This window comes from Cuculus canorus, chromosome 13 (genome assembly GCF_017976375.1).
Source record: "Cuculus canorus isolate bCucCan1 chromosome 13, bCucCan1.pri, whole genome shotgun sequence".
Lineage (NCBI taxonomy): Eukaryota > Metazoa > Chordata > Aves > Cuculiformes > Cuculidae > Cuculus > Cuculus canorus.
This window is the reverse complement of record NC_071413.1, coordinates 4560814-4583322: the sequence shown is the minus strand read 5'-3', so window position 1 is coordinate 4583322 and position 22509 is coordinate 4560814. Positions and strand designations below refer to the sequence as shown.

General features: G+C 41.5%; 1 protein-coding gene across 11 annotated transcripts in view; it reads right to left on the bottom strand.

Moving 5' to 3' along the window:
• LOC128853461 (uncharacterized) overlaps nucleotides 1-21679 on the bottom strand; it is an 86707-nt gene extending 65028 nt beyond the window's left edge. For 3 of the 11 annotated variants that reach the window (XM_054078446.1, XM_054078453.1, XM_054078457.1), the window contains exons 1-2: nucleotides 21577-21654; nucleotides 18732-18802 (exon numbers count right to left, since the gene is read on the bottom strand). The gene's annotated coding sequence lies outside the window, so the exon portion shown is untranslated. Of the gene's footprint in view, nucleotides 1-12518; nucleotides 12698-18731; nucleotides 18803-21576 lie in introns of all 11 variants that reach the window. The other 8 variants (XM_054078444.1, XM_054078452.1, XM_054078454.1 and 5 more) reach the window with 5 other exon arrangements.
• Between the last annotated feature and the right edge of the window lie 830 nt (nucleotides 21680-22509).

Below are 22509 nucleotides of genomic sequence, written 5' to 3'. Positions count from 1 at the left end.
ACCAGTGATTCCTGAAACAGAAGGTGATGTGAGCACAGTATGGTGAATTAAGCTTTCACTGCTCACGATTTCCAACCATGAGATGTGAACTCAATCAGCCCTCTGTCTAACATCCAATTAGTACAACCACCTCAATTCACAAAGTACTAAGCAACTAGGACTCTGCTTAGAAGGACTTGAAGTTTTTTGTTCTGGTAAGTTTTGCTTTCACTAAAAAGCTCTTAGAGATAAAATTCCTCATGATGTCTTGCCAGTTTGCCTGCTACTCATCAATCGTATCACAGGCAACTCTCCAACAGCTTCTGGCCTTTCCTGCAACTGCATCAATGTCATTCTGAGTCCCAGGTGGATGCAGGGGCAGCTTCTGTTTTATTTTAACATTACCTTTTCTTAAAACTTATGGTAAAATCACAAAATTTCAGAGTCTCTCCTTTGGACTGTTAGCCATTGCCCTAAGCATCTGCTGTACTCCTGAGAACTCGCCACCTCTCACAAAGCAGAAGAATTTCCTAGCATGGTTTTTCCCTCCTTGAAAGTGCTGGTAACTTTCAAGAACTACAATGGTTACAGATATTGAACCAGACTAGCAGCCACCACTCAATTTAATGGGTCACAAATTGGATCTTTGGTATCTTTACAGGAAGCAATGTACATTCCTTCACCTACAGCCAGAACATGAATCTGGCCAACGCAAAACTGAATCACCACTCTTTCGCTAGAGACATCTGTTTAAAGTTAGAACATCAGTAAGAGTTAATCTAGGAACAGAGTAGAGGGAAATAATTTAATATTTTAGCTTAAGAGCCTTTTTTACCTCAGTCAAAAACAGTAAAGTGCAAAGCCTCACCAAAGACAGACATCTCACTCACTTCACAGTAGTTTCAAGAACGTGCTGGGGTCCCATTTCTTTTTTTTCCCCCATCTGTGGCCTTGCCAATTCAGTTCAAGGCTTTCTGCTACCATTTCTTACTTTTCAAAGTTTCATACCTATGTTCAGGCACATGAACAGTCCCCAGGTGTTGGTCTCTTTGGGAGACAGCTATGAACACATACCCTTCCAATGCCTCCCACATATTCTATGTGGTTCTAACTGCTCCAGAATCCAAAACATCCTGTGGGTTATTGATCCACCTAACCACACTTTGCCACTGTTTATCTTTTACATTCTTCCTGACTAGTGCATCAAAACAGGAAGTGTGTGACACATTATTCTCCAATTAAACTGCAAGGTTTTCATACCACACAGTCAAATTCCATGATAGCCATCGTCTCGCCTTCAGTTGCAACCAATGGAAAAATACCCTGAACTCAGAATCATGAATTACCAGAGTAATTCTGCAGCTCTTGATCAGACCAAGCATGGTGATAATGAGGGTGGTGAGGCACTGGAACATGTTGCCCAGAGAAGTTGTGGATGCCTTATCCCTGGAAGTGTTCAGGGTCAGGTTGATGGGGCTTTGAGCAACTTGATCCAGTGGAAGGTGTCGGGGGATTGGAATTGGATGATCTTTAAAGTTCTCTTTCAACCAAAACCATTCTCCCATTCTATGACTTCAGAAAATGATTTGTCTCACAAGGAACAACGAGTTACCTGTGAAAGCCTCATTTAAGAAGGTGTTCTTGAAATGGACAGTAAGGTCTACGAGATACCTTGGAATAAAAATTATCCAGAAAAGGTTTAAAAAAAAAAAAAAGCAATCCCACAGAAACACAGTTTCAACATTTCTGATGGTTAGGAAACTGCATCCTGGGTTAGTACTTCTGTAGTAAGAACATGACAATAAGAAGGGGATGTCTTTTCTCTGTTATAAACTTCAAGATCTGGATTTTCATCTATAGAAAGCAAATCTATCTCTGCGTGTGTAAACAAAAGCATCGATGTGCTCCTCTTTCAGCTTGAAGGGGACTGTTAGTTAACGAGATCCAGACTCTACCTGACCCAGCTTCGCATAGGTCTCCACAGTGCTTGCTGGAGTAAGCTTTGATTGCTAAGACCTTTTCTCTGCAGGAGTTACTTTCCCCAAGAAACTTCCCCAACTACAACAGGTTATTTTAGGCTCATTTCTTCAGACACTTCACATTTAGAAACAATGATGCGTTCTATGGTATTTCATGCATGCTTTGGGATAATAAAACAAAAGAAATCAAGCTTTTAAATGATCAAATACACAAGAAAACCCAGCCCCCAACGCTCAAAGGTTATGGCATTAATTGCTACTGCAGAAAATCTTGCATTATCAGACCAGTCACAGCTACCATGGGACAGAAAAAGATATATGTCCAAGCCCTGTACTGCCACGTTTGTACATCCCAGCTGAGCACTCTGAACGTCAGGCTGCACAAGGATGCCTTGCACTCTTTCCTGTTGGCGTTAAGGCACTTCATAAAAGAAACTGAATAATCACTGGGCTGATGTTATAGCCCAAGGGTCAAAGTAGTACCTAGAACATAAAGCAGTCAAGTTCAAGCCGTTACTCCAATGAGCACTGAATGACTTATAGAAATGACACGGCTGCAACTGAGCAGACTGCAAGAAGCTTGTTCCAGGAGAACCAGTACCCAGCACTTGTTTAGGATGTGCAAGGCGGTGACACCAGCCCCGAGCGTGAATCAGGCAGACATGGGTGCTGGCATCCCACAGGGAAGGCAAGCAAGAGAACACATCTGTAACCTTTGCATTATGTTTCTGTTTCTACCAGCTGCTGCCTCCTTCTCCACCCCTCACTTCCCAAAAGAAAGCCTTTTAAAAATCCTCATGATTTAAAAGAGCTTAAGGTCAGCAAAAATGTAAGATGGGAAAAGCTGTGCAAAGTTTGCTTTTATTCTTATTTTACCACAGCAAGTAAAAGGCTTAGTCAAAACAAATAGAACAGGACTTCCACAAGCTGGCTTCCTTGGTTAGCAGATATTCTCCCAGTTCCGGTATCAGTGGGATGAGGCGTGGCAGCCCGCACTGCCGGTCTGTCCCCCTTGGGACAACCAAACAAGATGACAGAAAACAGAACTTATAAAATGTTTTTCTTTTCCTACCTCTTTTGAGGGCACATTGGAAAAAAATACTCCCTGCACCTTATTAAGAGACAAATTCTGACACAAGTCTAGCGAAAGCGAGGTGTGCTCCAAGCCTTGATGGACCAGAACAGGATCCATCCCAGGTATGTGAGGCTGTGGACTGGAAACCTCGCTGCCACACAGCACTGAGCTTCCTTGTCACAGAGTGGCTTGCACCACGATACTCCGTAGCTCCTGATCTCTTCCTGTGAATGATCTCCAGTGTTGAATTTTAACACATAAACAACGAGCCACCCAGAGGCTGCAAGGCTGCTGAGATTCTGCATCCTCCTCCATGGAACTAGGACAGCGAGGCACTCAAGCTAACACACCTTGGCTCTAGCTAAGCCAAGAATTAAACACAGGGCATTTTCAGCATCATGTCCTCAGCGTTATAATTTGTTTCTTTCATTCTGTCAGTGCTCAAACTTGTTGACCTTCCAATCATACTTGCCCTTTCTATCCTCATCTTCGCTTTCAGGGAGGATAGCAGTTTTATTACAGGGCAATTGGGAGTGTTCTTAGTATAGTCATTTGTCCGAGGCAGTTACTGCATTACTGTTACTGATCAAATAGTAACGGGGAGCCAGGACTCGAGTTAAGTGGCATTCCTACTTTTGGAATGCTGAAGGCCAAACAGAAGCACATTAGCAGAGCTGTGAACAAATGTCTGCAAACTGAAGGCAACTCTGCGTAACAGCTGCCTACAGGTTAAGACTGGGGCAATTAAATACATTAATACTAAAAGGTAAAAGAAGCCAAAGCAATGTTTATACTTTCTGGGAAAGATGAGAAGGCAAACTATGTAAGGAACAGGGGTAAAATATATCAGTATCTGCCAAAGTGATAGCTTCTGCAATACATGACTTTAAACCGATTCACTGTTGTCTTCCTAGTAGAAAGGAGGGATATTTAAGCAAGACAGTCTGCCATAGCTGCTGAAGATTTGGCACTGGAAAGCAACTCTTCAGTGCTCCAAATCAAAGCTGTAAATGCCCTCAAACAGCTTAAAAACAGGTATACTTTAAAAGCATTCATTAAATGAATCAGACCCACTTTTGACCCGTAACAAACTCAGGTTCCAGCTAGAACAGAGGTTTGGGGAGTGAGTTGCTTGGGTTTTTTTTCAGTTGTGTGAAAAGGTACCCAGCAATAAACATCACTTGTATTTCCGTATCATACATGGCAAGCAAAAAGGTGTGAAAGGTCTCATCCAAAAACTGTGTCACTGTGCTAATGCCATGCCCAAGCTGACAAGTCCTGCTGAGCAGCAGTGTTGTGCACTCCTCTAACACCGTTGTGTGGCTTCCAGCCACCCCAAAGAGCACACAGTCCCTGCTCACATCCTCCTAAAACACACCAGGTAGATAAGAACACCCAGCAGCTGGTTTCACGGTGTAATAATATGCAGATGGAAATGAAGACCTGTACCTTTAAAGTTCCTGAGCACTAAATCACTGATGCAGAGCTGCAATTATATCAAGTTATTCTGCCAACATGAATCCTGGAGATACATATCCAAACCAGCAAAGCTGATTAGTAGTGTGGGAGCTCCCTGCATGCTTTTTCAAAACACAATTAAAAAGTTTTATTCAGAGTAACACAGAGGTTATAGGGTCAGAAGAGTTTCCATTTCAAAAGGCAGCAGGATACAAACTAGCAGGAAGGGGAAAGTAAATTACCCAGATTTTGTGCTTGAAATATCATGGGTATTTAAGCAGCTGGGCTTCAATTTCTCACTAAAATTTTATCTTATTATTTCTAATGAAAATAAAAAAAAAATCAGTGCAAAGACAAAACCTTCTATACTGTGATGCTGAATAACTATTGCTCCACCTACCTAAGGCATAGATTCCACCATCTTGCTTCAAACTTTGGGTTTCCCCATTAATTCTTACAAAGAACAGATAATAATCTTTTTTACTTCCTATATTTTAAAACTTATTATGATTTAAAGAGAAAAAGAGTAGTTTTAAAAAGTGTAAAGTAAGCTCCAGCAAATAGTCTTCTTGTCCAGTATTGCTTTAAGAAGTCAAGAAGGCAGTCTCCTAAGCCAAGAACAAAAAAAAGGAATATTGTCCAGTGTTTGGCAGTCAGCAATTCATTACTTTGTGCCACAGTTCATTTGTGGTCCAGTCTGGTTGCAGTCAGCTATCTTCCTGCAGGTGTCACAGCAGAAGGCTGCTCTTAGTAGATTGTATACATATATGTAAACTAAAGTGATGTGCAGAGCTTCTGTGAAACGTGGTTCTGCAGAGGCAACAAAAACTTTGAAAATTTACTTGGATATCACTTAGAGGAGAAGAGCCCTTGGATCCGACAGAAGACAGCTAATATTTAATTAAAAACCCAATATTTCCTGAAAGCCAGTCAAAGCAGCAAGGAAGATGACTTCATCTAAACCTGAATGATAGACAGATCTTGCACTGTCAACCTGGTTTGAGACCTCCAGAAGCTACCTGCCTTTCCTCAGACCACTGTAACTTTTTTCTCCAGCTACCTGAAAGGAACAGAAGAGTAAGATCTTTCCTTATCACTGTCAAAACAATGAGCTTCTCCTTAATTTCCTAGCTTCAGTGCTACTACAAAAGTCAAAGCAGAGAAGGAATTTTCTATGTAGTTTCTCTAAATATATCTATAATAAAACAATCCTTTTCTGAAATAGGCCTGTTTCCAAAAGGCTAAAGTCTATCTAAATTCATTTGTCATATTACGGGAGCCCAAAGAAACATTATTACTATTAAAAAGAAATTAAAATTACTATAGAAAATACTGTATGCCTCTATATTAGAAACAATGAGGTAGTTTAGCACCATGTACTTCTGACAGTAAGTCTTCTAACAAGATAAAACCTTTACCAGTAGTTAAATCATTGCCAATTCCTTTAGTTAGTAGCAGGAAGATGAAAGCAAAGATATGTTTCCTCAGAAAAAAGAGTTTTTTTTCTTTTCATTACAACCTTAAATGTATTGTCTTTGTTCCTACACTACTTAATCTATGTATGCATCCATAAACTAGGAATGATTAATTATATATACCTACATATATAATTATATATAATATAATATCAGTATTATCATATTTTACATTATATTTATATACAATGCATATTATTCTATTGTATAATCTTACAGTTGAGCCATTTTTATGTCACAGCATTATTGGACACAATGTTGCCTAGGATTAGCACTGCAAATACTGTAAAAATCAAGCTGAAGTTACATTAGTGATAGTAAAATGTCCTTACACTTGGTTTATAAACATTTAAACTTAATATATCAATGTAATATCAATTGCTCATCTTACTCTGCATAGAAATCATATGTTGTTCTACTTTAAGCTAGACTGCTAAACACTTACTTGGCTCTGATGTCTAAATATTCTCCTAAATGTCTCTAAGGTCTAAATATTCTCCTATTTTTTAAAGAAAACAATTTTTAAAGAAACAATTCTAATTTGGCCTCTGAACTCTGATTGGTTTTTGTTTGTACGTCTGCTTAGACATTAGCAGTAAAGAGACTCCAAGCCCTTTATTCTTGATGCTTCCATAGGACTGAAAATATCCTGAACATGGAGACACAAAAAAATAAATGAAGTGAAGTTATGAGACTCATGTCCAGCTCTCCTTTTTCCCTGTCCTGCATGCAACTGTTCCCATGCCTGGCAGGCTGCAGCTCCAGGTGCTTTGCTGCTATTGCTCTCTGCAGAAGAACCACACACTTCTGAAAGCAGCTTGCAGGAATGTCCGCAATATGCTTCAGCCCACTTTTGACTGCTCTATGAAATCCTAGTTCAAGGAACATCCCACATTCAGAGTAACTTGGTGGATGCTAACTAAGAGAAAACCAGTAATATCGGTCAGGAAGGAATAGTGTAGTGAAAAACTTGGTTTTCAAATACACTGATGATTTCATGAGATGCAGAACACGTAACTCTATGTACTAACTTTTAAAGACCTGGCTTTCTAGAGAAAGGTTTCATTTCAGTCACATTGATAAACCTGAATTCAAACCACAAAAAGCATGATGTTCTTAGATAAGGTTGCAAACCCCATCCCTGTGCCTTTTTCCACAGCATCCATGTGCCAGTGGACCCAAACCACGTATTCAGATGCTCTGCGGCTTCCTCGTGCCTGCATGAGACCTGGCCAAGCTGCAACACAACAGAACAGCTGAGCTTAAGTGTCAGCCTTTGTTCTTAATTTCTTGGAATTTGTCAGCCACAGTGAGACAAACTGGGTTTTGTACTTAATTTCACAGAACCTTTCCCCCCCTCCGCCTCCTGTTTTGCAGCCTACAACTATTGCTTTTCCCACGCTTACTTCCTGAGCTCTGGCTCTTGGGAAAGAGAACAAGAGGCAAAATATTTACAAGATACAGACTTGTCGCAAACTGCGCCCCGTCGAAGATTCGGTAGCAATGTTCCTGCTCTCAGTCTAACCAACACTGAAGATCTTCGAAGTTTTCATTTTTAATCACACCAAATCAGCTTATTTTTCAGACCGGCTAATCCATACACCCACATCCAGTCGATGTCAGTAGGGCAACATATTGTTTTTCACCCAGAGAGCAGAGCCCATTATAAATAACACTAAAACCTTTGTGAAGATGACTGTCCTCTCCACAGCTTACAGCCTAGAGGCTTCATTATTGCATTGACCATAATTCAATTCATCCCTTCCTAAAAGGTCTATTTCTGCAACCAACCCCCACCCTTGCAAATACGTCCAACTAATAATTTCCGATTAATGCAGTCAATTACTAACTCTCCCCCAACCCCTCACTATCACCTGATTGGGCCAGCATGGAAAGGAAGCGGCAACTAACCAGGGAGGAATAGAAGTAGGGGTAAAATAGCAATAAAAAGTAATTACATAAAAATGCTAAACATATTACATCTGTTAGTTTGCTTAGCCCAGTGGGCTTGACAATTCCAGGTTTCTGCCATTGTCCACGCTCAGACAGACAAGAATAAGAGAAAGAGGGAAAGGATCTTTCAATAAGATTATTAAATCAGTGCATGAAAAATAAGTCGTCATTACATTGCAAAAGGGAGAGAGAAACTCGCTGAAATTTCTTTCTGCAGATTTGCCTTTGTGATCTGCAAGGTGCTGTTCTCCTGCTTACATTCTGTTGCCCTGGCAACGTACTCCTGTAAAATAAAGATTATTAAAGCGCATATGATTATTTGGCCGCACAGTGAATGAGGCAGCCGCTTCTGAAATTCCTTATCAGAGAAATTCAATTTTAGGCCAAATTGTGTTTTCACTGCCTCTCAGCTTCCCCCTCCCCCCCTGCAATACCAATAAAACCATCATCTCCCCAGCCGTACATGGTATTTTGTCACTAACTCTTTCATGACTTTCCTTTCCCATTCCAGGTTTTATTTTTATTCTGTCGAAGCAGAATGGTTTTCCCAATTTGTAGGAGGTTTTCTCCTTTGCAGGTTTTTTTTTCTGGCAGTTTCAGCCTTTTCTTCCCTGCACCTGCAGTCAGCAGCAGCCAGCATGCTCCTTGCACACTGTAGCAGCAGCAGCGAGAAAGGACATTGCCTCTCTTAAACATTAGGAAGAAATTCTTCACGATGAGGGTGGTGACACACTGGCACAGGTTGCCCAGGGAAGGGGTGGCTGCCCCATCCCTTGAGGTGTTCAAGGCCAGGTTGGATGGGACCTCGAGCACCCTGATCTAATGGGAGGTGTCCCTGCCCACGGCAGGGTGGTGGAACTGGATGATCTCTACGGTCCCTTTCAACTCACAGCATTCTATGATTCTCCAGTCCATTCTTTCTCCAGTCCACACTGGGTTTTTCAGTGCCACAGCCCAGGCTGGAGAAGCCTGGAACATGAGCCTCAAGTGCAGAAGGCTTGCTTGAAATGTCACAAATACACATAACCACCCTTCACACCATGGGTTTCCTCACAGAGCTGAAGCTCTTCTAGAGGTCTTGGTTGCCTCTGCTCACAGCTCACCTCGACAGTGCCTTTGGTGAGCCACTGGCCAGCCCATGGATATGCCAAATTGATGCATTCTATGCATTGACCGCCAGCAACCCATCACTCTGCCACCCCTCGCCCAGGCACAGGGAACCCTCTACGAGACCTCTGAGATTGCACCTCAAATTCTGTGTTCAGTTCTGGCCCCTCGCTACAAGAAGGATGTTGAGGCTCTGGAGTGGGTCCAGAGAAGAGCAACGAAGCCGGGTAAGGGGCTGGAGAACAAGAGGAGCAGCTGAGGGACCTGGGGCTGCTTAGCCTGGAGAAGAGGAGGTGAGGGGAGACCTTATTGCTCTTTACAACTACCTGAAAGAATGGTGTATAGAGGAGGGTACTGGGCTCTTCTCCCAAGTGACAGGAGACAGGACAAGGGGAATGGCCTCGAGTGGTGCCAGGGGAGGGTCAGGCTGGACATCAGGATGACCCACAGAAAGGGTCATCGGGCACCAGCAGAGGCTGCACAGGGAGGGGCTTCAGTCCCTATCCCTGGAGGGGTTTAAAAGATGGGTAGATGAGGTGCTCAGGGACATGGTTTAGTGGCTGGACCATAGAAATGGTTGGACTCGATGATTCAAGAGGTCTTTTCCAACCTGGTTATTCTCCAGGGACACCTCAGCCACCCAGCAGGCTGCTCTCTGCATCACTGACCCCAGAGGTGCTCTGCAAGCACCCACCCATGGAGTCACCCCACACTGAGCACGGAGTGCAGGTGATGCACCCGCTGCAGGTCACACACACCTGTGTCCCATCTCTGCCTGCAAACGGAGGGGGTGATGGAGAAGAGAAGGCTCTGAGGAGATCTTATAGGGACCTTCCAGTACCTGAAAGCGGCCTACAAGAAAGCTGGAGAGGGACTATTCAGAACAACCTGTGGTAATAGGACGACGGGGCATGGGTATAAACTGGAGAGGGGCAGATTTAGGCTTGATATAAGGAAGAATTTCTTCACCATGAGGGTGGTGAGACACTGCCCCAGGTTGCCCAGGGAAGTCGTGGCTGCCCCATCCCTGGAGGTGTTCAGGGCCAGGTTGGATGGGGCTCGGGCAGCCTGATCCAGTGGGATGTCTCTTCCCATGGCAGGGAGTGGAACTGGATGATCTTTAAGATCCCTTCCAACCCAAACTATTCTATGATGCTCTGATTCCTATGGGCTCGTGCCCTCGCAGCCGCGGGCCGCAGGCAGTCCCCGCGCGGGGCAGCAGGGGGCGCTGCAGCCACGCCGCAGCCGGGACGGGGCCAGAGGAGGGGGGTCCGGGATGGGGGGGGGTGTGTGTGTGTGTGTGTGTGTGTCCCTGGGAGAGGAGGAGAAGATGAGGGTCCCGGAGCCAGAGGAGGGGTGTCCCGGGGCCAGAGGAGAAGAAGAAGAGGGTCCTGGGGAGGAGAGTTGCTGCCAGCAGACAGGAGCAACTCGGGGAGAGACCGCTCTGGGCAAGCAGGGATGGGGAAAGGCAGGAGGCGAGAAGGTGCGAAGTCTTTGGAGCTGCACAAATCAACTCCACCAATTAACTGCACAAATTAATTGCATATTGCTGTCAGAGATGGGAATAGCCCTAGAAGGCGCAGGTCTCAGCGCGGCACCCCTCCTGCACTGACTCCTGGAAGCAATTCCCGTGCGCAGCCACGCAGCCTCTGATAGCTTTTCTTTCCCTCTTGCAGTTTAATTAAAAAACAACAAATTATTTAGGTAGATGAATGAAAACTAGAAACGTGCATTACCAGATCCAAGCCCAGGATCTGCTATGTGTGCAAGAGGAGGACCCGGGGTTGCAGGCGAGGAGCCCGCCCGGATCCCTCGCTAGTGTGCCCCATACAGCTGGGGCTGAAATGAAAATAATAGAATCATTAAGGTTGGAAAAGACCTCCAAGATCGTCTAGTCTAACCATCACTACTGTGCCTACTAAATCATGTCCTGAAACGCCATGGCTACGTGTTTTTTTAGCCCCTCCAGGTGTGGTGATTCCACCAGTGCCCTAGTCAGCCTGTTCCAGTGTTTCACCACTTTTTCAGTGAATAATTTTTTCCTAATCCCCAATCTAACTCTTCCTGGCACAACTTGTGGCCATTTCCTCTCCTTCTATCACTTGTTACTTAGGAGAAGAGCCCAGCACCCACCTCACCACAACCTTCTTTCATGGAGAGAGTGACGAGGTCTCCCTTCAGCCTCCTCTTCTCTAGCCTAAACAGCCCCAGGTCTCTCAGCTGCTCCCAGAACCCCTGTGCTCCAGACCCTTCCCCAGCTCTGTTGCCCTTCTCCAGACACATTCCAGCCCCTCAATGTCCTTCTTGTAGCGAGCGGCCCAAAACTGAACGCAAGATTTGAGGCGCAGCCTCGAAGGTAATCAAGGTAAATATTTCCGATTCCCTGCACACAAAGGATTCTGCTTCTTCAGGTAGCAGTAAAAAATTACGCCAGCTTCAGAAAGGAAATGAAATTGCTTCTTTTAATATTAAACTTGTGATTGTTCCTATTTTTCCTCAATGTTTTATAACTAAGCCTAAGCAACTAACAGCCTCTGTGCAACTATTAGTGGGCAATGGCAGTGCAGCTAGGATGACTGAAAATTTCTGAAGGCAGTACAGGCAAGATGAAAGGGATTCTTAGAACTAACATATGTGCTTTATTTTTTAAAGATGGAACAGAGAGGAGGCACAATTACCCCAGATTTAGAAGATCTGAGTTCAAGCCCTGACCTACTGAAGCTTCCCATACCTCAGCTTCTCCTCCCCCGTTTTAAAACGAGGGGAATAGCTGTTGCCTACCTTGTGGATAATTGCAAGGATAAATATCTTGGAGGCTGATAGTTGGTTGATGCAACAGAAAAAATGCCTAATATTGTCAACACAATGTACCCCAAGTCAGGCCTCCAGTTTTCTTACACTCAGCAGAAGATAACTATGATTAATAACAGGAACAGGATAGGAAAGGAGACCAAAAGGGGGCGAGTAGATTTCAAAGGCAATAGTACGGTTCACCAAGGCAACATCTGTAAAGATTTCCTTTTTTTGGGGGTGGATGGGGTATCCATCCTTAATAAACACAAATACATCACAGGAAAAAAAAACAACAAAAAAAATAAACAGCTGAGTCCTACAAGAAGTACTAGAAAATCCTCAGAGAGAGCATCATTCCCTGTACAAAACAACACAGCTTTCCATGTTTGTTAAAGAAGACTAAGCAGTTACTGAACTGTGTTCTCCAGTTTGGCCACCATCCACCTATTATGACCATCGCCTCAACCAAAACACCATTTTGGTCACTTAGATCACTTATGGAGGACTGCAGAAGCCTCTGTTTCCCCTACAAAACATGAACAGGCTCAGTCAAAAAAAATCTATAGCAATTTCCGAAGGCTCTAAATAACTGAGTTGTTCTCATTTTAGAATGTAAAACACACAAAGATCCCACTTCCAAAAAGCTAAGGATTTCAAATAGTTGATACAAGAGGGCAATAAAAGCATAAGAACACTCACAGAGATCAGAGCAAAGGTCCATCCAGTCCAGCGTCTGGGGTCTGAGAGGCCAGAAGCAGCAGCCTAGCAAGGAGTACAAGCGATAGGACAGCAGATGTGATGTCTTGCAAGTGTTTCTAAGGGTTCCTTCTGTTTAATGCACAGAATTTCCCAAGCAAGCACGGTATCTCCACACTCAACTATAGGACGGGAAATACAATGGTAAACATTAGAAAAGGTGAAGCAATTGTATACAATTTTAGAAAGAAAGTGAATGAAAACAAATGTTTATATCTCATATTTATGCAAGAAGCTGACAGGCCCTCACAATAAGGTTTCAGTGGATATACTGGATAGGCACCATGGACGACGGTTGCAGAGAGCCCTTCTGTATGTATGCAGCGCTAGCACTGCCATGGCTCAGAAGGAGAAGGCAGTCTTGCAGACTGGACGCACTGGACATCCAACGTTGCTGAGTTACACCTCTTCTGGCTTCTTCAAGCTGTTTTCCTTTCTCATTGACACCTAATGCTATTACCATGGTTAGTGTTGTTTCGCAGAGCCAGGTCTCTGTCACAGGCTTTCCAAAAGACTGGAGCTCCAGAATGAGTGATGGAATCAAAGAGCTTGTGGTCAAGTAAGACACTTTTAACTGGATATTCAGAAAATAAACTTCATCCCTTGTCTTTCTCAGATGAAATACATTCAAGCTACAATTAAAGCTACAATGGGACAAAAATTCTGATAAGGATTGCATTTTTTCATGCTAGATTAGCTGTCTTGGAGCACTTCTGGCTCACCTGGAGCAAATGATGTTATCGGTCATAGTTTCTATGAACTAGGAATAAAAAAAAAAAGTCTTCTACAGACTGGGGAAACCACGGCATAGAAATAAAAGAATCTAAAGGATTTAGGGAAAATGGACAAAAGTTGAGTATAAATTCCCTGTGTGCCTTTGTTTCTGGTGTCCGCATTTTTAAAAGGACACAGGAAAATTGGAGACAGTGCAGAGTCATAAAAATTATTTGAGAACTGGAATAACTGCCTCAGAACGAGAGACTTAAGGAGCTCAATCTGTTTAGTTTATTAAAAAGATCAAGAGATGACTTGATTACGATGTATAAGTACCTTCAAAGGGAGAAAATACCAGGTCCTAAAGGGCTCTTTAATCTAGCTGAGAAAGGCATAACAAGAACCAATTGCTGGAAGCTGAAGCCAGACCAGTTTAAATTAGAAATAAGGCACAGTTTTATAGTGAGAATGATTAGACATTAAAAATCCCTACCCTATCAAAGGAAAGAGGATTCTTCATCTTTTAATATCTTCAAATCAAGACAGGATGCCTTTCAGTAAAGTAAGCTTGAGTTAAAAAAAAAAAAAGGCTCAATACAAGGGTAATTGAGCGATATTTAATGACTTATCATAGGTAAGGAAAGCTCTAACATCTTAATTTGGAATGAAGGCTTGAAATCTGGCAGCACACAGCTTTGGCCACAGGTACATGCCATTTGCACTGTGCAAGAAAAACTGCCTAGGTCTGGCTGTTCATTAGCCTCAGAGAAATATCAGATTGCAGATGCCAATCAGCCACCCGATAGTCTAAAAACTGATACCACTTTTCCTTATTTAGCACATTTCATCTCCTGAGAAGGCCTCACACTGGCCGTGGCAACGTCACTATAAAGAAGACTGCTGAAGCCCAAGGCCACGAGTATGAAGCCCTACTTTGACATACTGGTAAATTAATGTTTGACACGATCAACCAGACAGTGGCTGTAGTTACCAGCTACAGCTGAAGACACAATGCCAACCTTTACATGGAACCTGCTGCATTTTATCCCCTCTGATGTGAATGGACGTTCCAGGACTCATGGTTGCCTGACCATTCAAACTAGCCCTAGATACTCCATGCAAAACCAGATAAATACAGAAAACTTGGCTGCTGGCAAGCATAGCAGCACAGCTTTCGTTAGAAACCTGCAGAGACACAGGAAACCGGGAACACAAGGCAGGATTTATTGTGTTATTTAACTGCATAGCAGTTGCGGATTTAGATAAGGCTAAAATACACCCCAGTGTACATGAGGGAGACTTCTTGCACTTACATGATGACACAGGGAGTACAGATCTTGCCAGCAGCATTGCCTAGGGTTTTTTTCATTGCCTTATATCTTTACATCATACCCGCTTAAAAGGTTAAATATCAGTCTTTAGGATCCTCTTTGTGGAAGAACTTCTTTGTGCCATGGCCATCATCCTCATCTTTCTCTGAGCATCTAAATCATCGGTCTCCAAACTTTTTTGATAGTTCATCCTACCAGTAAAACATTTTGAGCATGTACCCCAATATAAGTACATTTATTTACAAATCATATACATTTAATACTGTATTATGTACTTTATAAAATACACACAAACCCAGAAATGATAAAAGGAAGAGATAAGGATGAAATAAACACTATTTTATATTTTTTAAATTAAATTTTTCCTATATCCCAATGGATTGCATCATCTAGATCCACAAAGGACCTTTCAAGGACAACCATTCTTCCAAATTCTTCTAAAAGGTTATGTGCAGTTGACTCAGATTCCCTGAAGGAGAAGCATGCAAAGTACTCAAGGCTGAGCATATAGCCTTGGTATTGTGATAAAGTGAACTGACAACATTGCATTATAAAGAGCTAAAATGAGCCAAAATTTGACCAACAACTACCAAACAGAAGGTTTCTAGGAGCTGAACAGTGCGGCCATGTTCTCCAGTAAGATTCTAAACAAAACCTGCTGTTCTGACAATAGTACTGACCCAGGAGCCTGTGATGAAGCCAATTGTGGAGAAAGGCTCAATAAATACTCAGAAGTTCTTTTGTGCTGAGCATGATATAAGATATGGAGCAGTGCCAAACAAACACTTGGTGCTAGATGCCAAACCATCAGTCTGCTTCAGCTCTGGCAGCAACTGACTCCTGAAAGCAAGTTGCTGAAGGTGAAACGGAACGGGACCACTTCCAAGTCTACCACTTAGGCTTATCACCAGACAACCAGAGCCAGAGTTTTCTGAAGGAGTGCCAGGCAACCAGACTCAACCAGACTCAACGCTCTTGAGCCTCTGAAGTGAGTCTCAGAGTCAAGGAGGCCTCCATGCAAGTACCTGGGAGCTGGAAAGAAGAGCGAGATCAAGATCTTCTGTCCCCAGTTTCTCTGCAGATGGGTTCTAGGGACACTCATTGGGTGAGGGAGAGTATGATCATAGTATTATTTACAAAGACTCATCGCTACAAGATTCAGGTAGAACTTCAGCTGAGAGAGAAGCCTATGCTTAGCACGACCAAGGATCATTTGCCAGTGTCTGTACACCTGAATTCTTACACTAAGACAGAAACTGTTCGCCGGTGAAGTCAAGGGAAAACTTTGAAATACATCTTGGTTGTACCATGATTTCACTATAGTCAGAAATGTTTGTTAGGCACAAGACAATTTCTTTTTCAGGGCTGAACCATTCTACATCTTCTAATCCAATTTCAGTTGACTCAGTCAATGGACTTTCCATCATTTCCTTCATACTCCTATCATGATGAGTCTCATAAATCTTGCTAATGGAGGATATTACCTGATATCTGAGATACATTTTCCTTCTTGCGTTATGATCACAATACATTTCATTTGCATTCTTTAGGCCCTGTCCAAAGCAATTCTCCTCTATGGTTTCTGTTTATGCTCTGTATGTGCTTGTGGACAAATACAACACTCTTCACTTGTTTTGCCAAGTTAAATATATCTAATTCTTATCATATTTCTTCATAAATCATTACTTCCAGCCCTTAAACACAGCTTTACCCAGAAAAATTATTCTAGAAATGGTGTCACCCAGGATCCACATTTGCTAATCTCACAGCAACTGTTCCATCATTTTTCTAACTGCCAGTGCTTTGCATTAATTCCACAATTTATTTTTTTGTCTGTGCACTCTACATAGCAGCATAGGGAAAATCTTAGGTTAGTAGCGTCAACCTTACACATTTTCATTTTTCACCTCATTCAGGTCCTTCTGAATTCACTTTTCCTATCTTGCATGCAAAAATTAATAAAAAAATCATTGAGATATTAACATCCAATTTAGCAGAATTCTGTGTTGTTGTCACTGTTTCTCTTTTCTCTGATCTCTGCATGTCAAACAATATAATCCGTGATTAGAAGCTACTTGTTGGGGCACCTACTATGTATTAGGTGTTCCAAAAAAAAAATCCTTCCTATAACTGCAAAACTATGAAAACTCATGTTCTTTAATGTAATGCAAGAAACCCGATACATTCAGTGGGTTTTACACTACTGTGACTGAGTAGATTTTAATTCTGTTGAAGATGGTCTAAGAGAATAAATCCAACCTGGTTGATCCAAACTTACAGGAACAATACATCTTAAACAAGAACTTCTTTTACTTCTTTAAGCACATAGAATCATGAAAATTCACTAAAAACAACAAACACCCAGGCAGTTACATCTCAGAACAGAAGGTGCTTAGCAGAGTTGCACAGATGACAGACACGAGTCCATCTGTATTGGCTTTCTACTTGGAGAAAACTATCATTTTGTGATGTTCTCAGCTAATTTGTGGAACAAGATCACTTGCAAGATCTCTCCACAAGACAGGACAGCCTTTGAGGCACAAAGTGACTTGGTTCTGTATGTCTATCTCTCGCTGAGTTGGTTTTTGTGCCAGTGGAAGTCCCTCCCTTTGTCAGTGATGCATCGGATGCTGGTCTAGGGAAGACGGGTGCTAAAGGGCAGGTCCCGGGGGGACACTGGACATCCAGCAGTCCTTTCAGTGCTCCTGCCTCCAGCAGAAAGGAGACTAAGCAGTAGTGGAAAAGCCTATCTATGTCCACCTCCTCACTTCTCAAGGACTAGAAATACCCAGTGTCTTTTTGGAGGTTTGAGTTTGGGGTTCTTTTGGTGAATACGCCTCAGAGATAATGAGACAAAAGAATTCTCTGACAATATTTTACTACGTACTATTTACTACATCATACCAATTTGAATCCCATTTCTGGGGAGAGGAATAGGCAACAGAGTAGTGTCTTGTACAGATCCTGCAAGTCCTTGCTATCTCAGCAGTTTATTATTCTCCAAATTAATTCTCAATGTTTTGCAAAAAAATATAATTAATTTCTTTAACATAAAGGACACATATTATACATAGAACTGGTTTTCTATTTATAGTCATCTTTTCCAAGTATTCTATTACCATCCCACATTTTGAAATGTCTTCATTACTTATGAATAGGCTATCTGCTGCTCTGTTTCTTTCCCCTTTGTAAAGGCCCATTTATGAAATCAGTTCAGTAGCTCATCCATTTTAGATTACTGGTTGACTTTCCTTTTAGTAATGATTTCTTTACTCTCCCCTCCCCAATACACACTAAGCCTTTTCTTACTTCTTTTCAGTTCTCTGCAGAATTTACTCAGCCTTTTTCATTATTGTTCCTCTCTCTACATCATAAATAATCCTGAATATTCTGATTTTTGCCCTATTTCCTTTCATCATTTCAAGTAAAGGCACTTTTGTACCATCAAATCTTTGAGCTACATCAATCAGCTCTTGTGTCTTGTATCTTCCTTTATCAGATGAATTAGTTGTGATGTGCTTATGATATATTTAAATCCTTGCCTGTTTTTCTCTCTACTTGTGTTTGTTTTCTTTTTATATATTTCTTGCACCTATTTCTATTTCACTAGTTGCTCAATTCCTTGAAATTTATCAGAATTTTTAATATGTGCAACTTCCCTACATAGAGTCAGCATGATGAATTCAGGAATTTATTGTCTTCAAAGCTAACATCCAGCTGCTTTTCCTCTGGTCAGACTCCACATGGTGCAGACACAGAGCCGCAGAGGAGACTTGCAAGTTTTCTCTCTTTATAAAGATCCTACTGATAAACATTTGGAAGAGCAAGAAAACCAAGAAATTCACTTGGATTATCAAGGACAAGATGGAGACCAAGACTGAACCTTAAATTTAGGATAAATGCTATTGTATCATGTTCCACCTCAAATTCCTCATCAAACATTTACGTTTTCTCTAAATACAAAGGAAATTAGAGCTGAGAAGGGTCTGTCCTGCTTAAGATCATCTTAAACATGGTCTGTCTGTTCCTGTGCAATGAAATGTGTGCAGTGTGCTTTCACGGGGATTCTTCAAGAATGTGCTATCATGTTTTATCAACACAGAGTACTTACCAAGTGTTGATGCAAAAAGCCCAAAGGAACATGTGTAAACTGACTTCTTCAGAAGAAATCACGAGGAAGACCTGAGGGAGTTTAATATAGACACCAGCACTAAAATTTGGTTATTAGAAACACTCTTCCAATGCTGAACGTATCCAACTGACTAACAAAAACCCTACACGCACTTGGAAAGAGACAAAAGAACCTAAAAGAAATGCAACACAGACTATAGAGATGCCTGTCAGACAAACTGGAAAGCTTCATCTCATTTTTGTCAGAAATACCCGTACCTCAGTATGTCAGGATGGGAAGAGCAGATAAGAGAAAGGAATTTCTAAGATAAATGTATTTATTGAAGTGCCACATTCCTTTATACGTGTGAGCTCAGGGTGGCATTTTTATTAACAGGTGAATTGGGTATTTTCAGTCACAGACAGACCTACAAAGTTCATTAACTGATTAAAAACAAAACAAAAAACTTTTGAAAATTTAAATAAATTATAAAACTTAAAAGAAAACAAAACAATGGTTGAAATCATTTAAGATGGAAAGTAAGTAGCTGCTGTTCTATGTACCGAGTACTGCCCAGTGATGGGTTGTAGGCTTCGACAGGCTTCTAACTGGTAATGCTTAAGTATACGAAGACACAACAATCTAGTTAAGGGTTTCTGAGGAATATATTTTGACTAAGTTTTTCTAAGATAAAAGAAAAAAGAAAAAATAGAGAAAAAAGTAAAATACACTGGCTGAAGCTGAAAAGGTGATGTGTGTAAAAATAGAGAATAAGATCCTCTGAGAAGTGGGCTGTATTATTTCCCATAGTAAAATTTGTGCATCGAAAGCAGTGCTATAATGAAAAAGCATCAAAGTTGCAGTTTATTACGCCTCAGTGATCTCCAGAGTAAATCTGCTTAGTCTGCAAACCAACAGAGGATTTTCCCACCTTCTAGCTATGAAAATCTGAAACTAATTCTGTGTTCGCTGGCCACTCATAATACAGGCTCTGCAATCAAAACATTATTAACAACATTGTTGCTGCTGCTAATGAATAAGTTAGAAAAGAATCTACCCATTCTTACCTAACATTAATTTTGCAAGAAGAAAGGGATATAGAAAGGCAAGAATGACAAAGTCATATTTTGAGGTCAGACCAAGCTGTTGCAGTACCATTCAAAAAGGCACTTTCTAAGCGTAATTTGGAATGACTGGAGAAAGAACCTCTCATCTGGAGAAACAATAGAGGTCCATCCACCTTTCAGACTTCCCTGATTTTGAACTTGACATAAAGATGTCCGTTCTCTCTTATATTGTTATTTCAGCCTTGTTCCTTAAGCCAATGGTACGCTCGTGGCAATAAGTTCAGCTTCCACAGCATTAGTGGCAGAGGATATATTTCAAAAGGAGGGTCAAAGCAAAGGGAATTGACGATGCTGTTACCAGCATCTGCAAGCTGGCTACAGATCCTTCCACGGCTGGATCTATGGACCAATCGGCACAGGCAGACCAACAAGTAGAAGCAGCTTAGAAAATATTTCCTATTCATACTCAAACTTTTTTTTTACATAACAGAGGCTACATGAATTATAGAATTAAATTATACATTAAATTATAGAACCTTTCCCCATTTTTTCTACAACTACTTTCTCAGTTTTGTCTATGAATTCAACCTCTTCTATCCCCCAAGAATCAAAAAAACAAAGCACAAAAATCCAAAAGCAAAATACTCTTCCCCTCCTCCTCTCCTTAGGAACAGCACAAGCTATTCTCAACATCAGGTCAATAACAACAGAACTAGGAGAAAGCTTTTCAATATTAATTTTTTAAGTTAGTCCAATTAAAGATAACACCTTCAATCTCCCTTAGGCTGCATTTTCCAAACATTTTAAAACATTGGATGCAAAATGCTGATCATGAAAGAAGCTGAAAGCTAGTTGCTAAGCTCTGCCAGGAGTAAAAACTTTGTCCCTAGGGAACTGGCTAGCAATTGGACACGTGATCCAGTAAGTTACACCAACCTTTGTCCTATTCCAAGGGCTTCCTTTAATCCAATTGTTTAGATACAGCTTGACATTATTATCCCAGATCTCATTACCACATTGCAGAAGAACAGACCGTAAGTCCTGAATCAAGAATAAAGAACAGACTGCAAAATATAGTCAGTTCTAATATTGGCTAAACCAAAAAACCCTCTACTAACAAAACGCGTCTTTGCAGAGTGAACAAAAGAGTGATGGAAAAATAATGCCGGTATACTAGCAAGAAACTACCAAGAAAAGAAAGCCAAAGCTCCTCTCCTCCTCCATATATTTTTGGTGTAGTTTCCACTTCCACGTGAAAGACAAGACTACTGTCAAAATCCTATTCGAAGACCTACCTACTTCTACTGCAGCTCCAGACAAGGATGTGTCAGGAAACAACTTACCTTCCACCTTCAATGGTCTCTCTTAAGCAATTATTTGTCGTCCCCAGGTTATTAAATCTACATTTCTAACTGTTAAAGCATTGTCTAGAGCTATCTTCCATCTCTTCAGTTTGAGGGGCAAGCTCAGTATTTTCTTTTCATGAATAATCTGAGTTGTAATCAAATTTAGCAGGACAACAGAAGATGAGATAAAAATCTCAGTGCATTAGTAACTGTGAATGCTGTTCCTCAGTATTACCATTTCCTACAATGATTTCTCATCATCTCACTCACAGGCTGCAGAAAGTGTTGCACAAAAATGCATTTGTGTTTTTGGCCTTCACAATGAATTCCATAACTTCGAGTAGGTGTTGTTAAAAAGAATTTCCTTTTCTTTTTCTAAACCAAATGTCATCTGTTAGATCCTGTGTTAGAATAAACAGAAACAATTGTTACCTATTCACATTCCTCATATGCCATGGTCAAGTACTCAGCAGATTCTTCTCTCCCCGTATGGATAAAGCTTGGATGTGATCAGGCACTTCTCCCTGTATTCAACGAAAGATATTATTGAATGGAGCGTATCAAACAATTTTTAGTTCCACTCAGCATAAAAACCAAAACAAACTGATAAAGAGCTTGGAATTCTGAGATAAAGAGGAGAAAAGAAGATAAATAAATACAAAGAGTATAACCTGAAAGCAACCTTCCCTTCCTTTACTCCAGAAATGACTCCAAAGAGTATCTTTCTACCCACTTCACTTAACAGGAGGCAGGTCATGAAGGCTTTAAGATAGGTAGTGATGACAGGCTCACTCTGCAAAGCTTAAACACTTCTGCACTGGCACAGTGCTGAGCAAGTGCAGCAGAAGCAGAGATGCCAGGAGCACAGGCAGCCTTTCAGGAGGCTGCTGGAGCGACACAGGTACAGGCGAGCACTCTGTTTTCCCTTATGGCAGTTCTGCCTTGACAGCCTCTTGAACAAGCCACCTGTTATCCAGTTTGCATGTTTCTAGGTAAAGCCTTCAATCATTCGGCTATCAAAACAAATACTTTCTTTGAGCCACTGGCCAATAAAGCTTAAGACATATGAAAAGTGATGGCTATCAAAAAGGACTCTTTAAGGAGATGCTCAACTGAGTAGGAGACTAAAAGCTCAAACAACCAACTCACCAACTCCTAAACACTGCAAGAAAAGAAGAAACTATTCTTCCGAATACCTTTTCAGGCTCCAGTCCATGCACCCTGAATCAGAGGGATTTTCTTTTCATTTATCAGTCTTCAATTAATTATTTCTCTATCCTTCTAGTTACTGTTGAGCCCATGTAAACTTGTATTATCCACAACTGCAAGAGATCTGCAGCTTAATCATACACTATGAAATCCCAC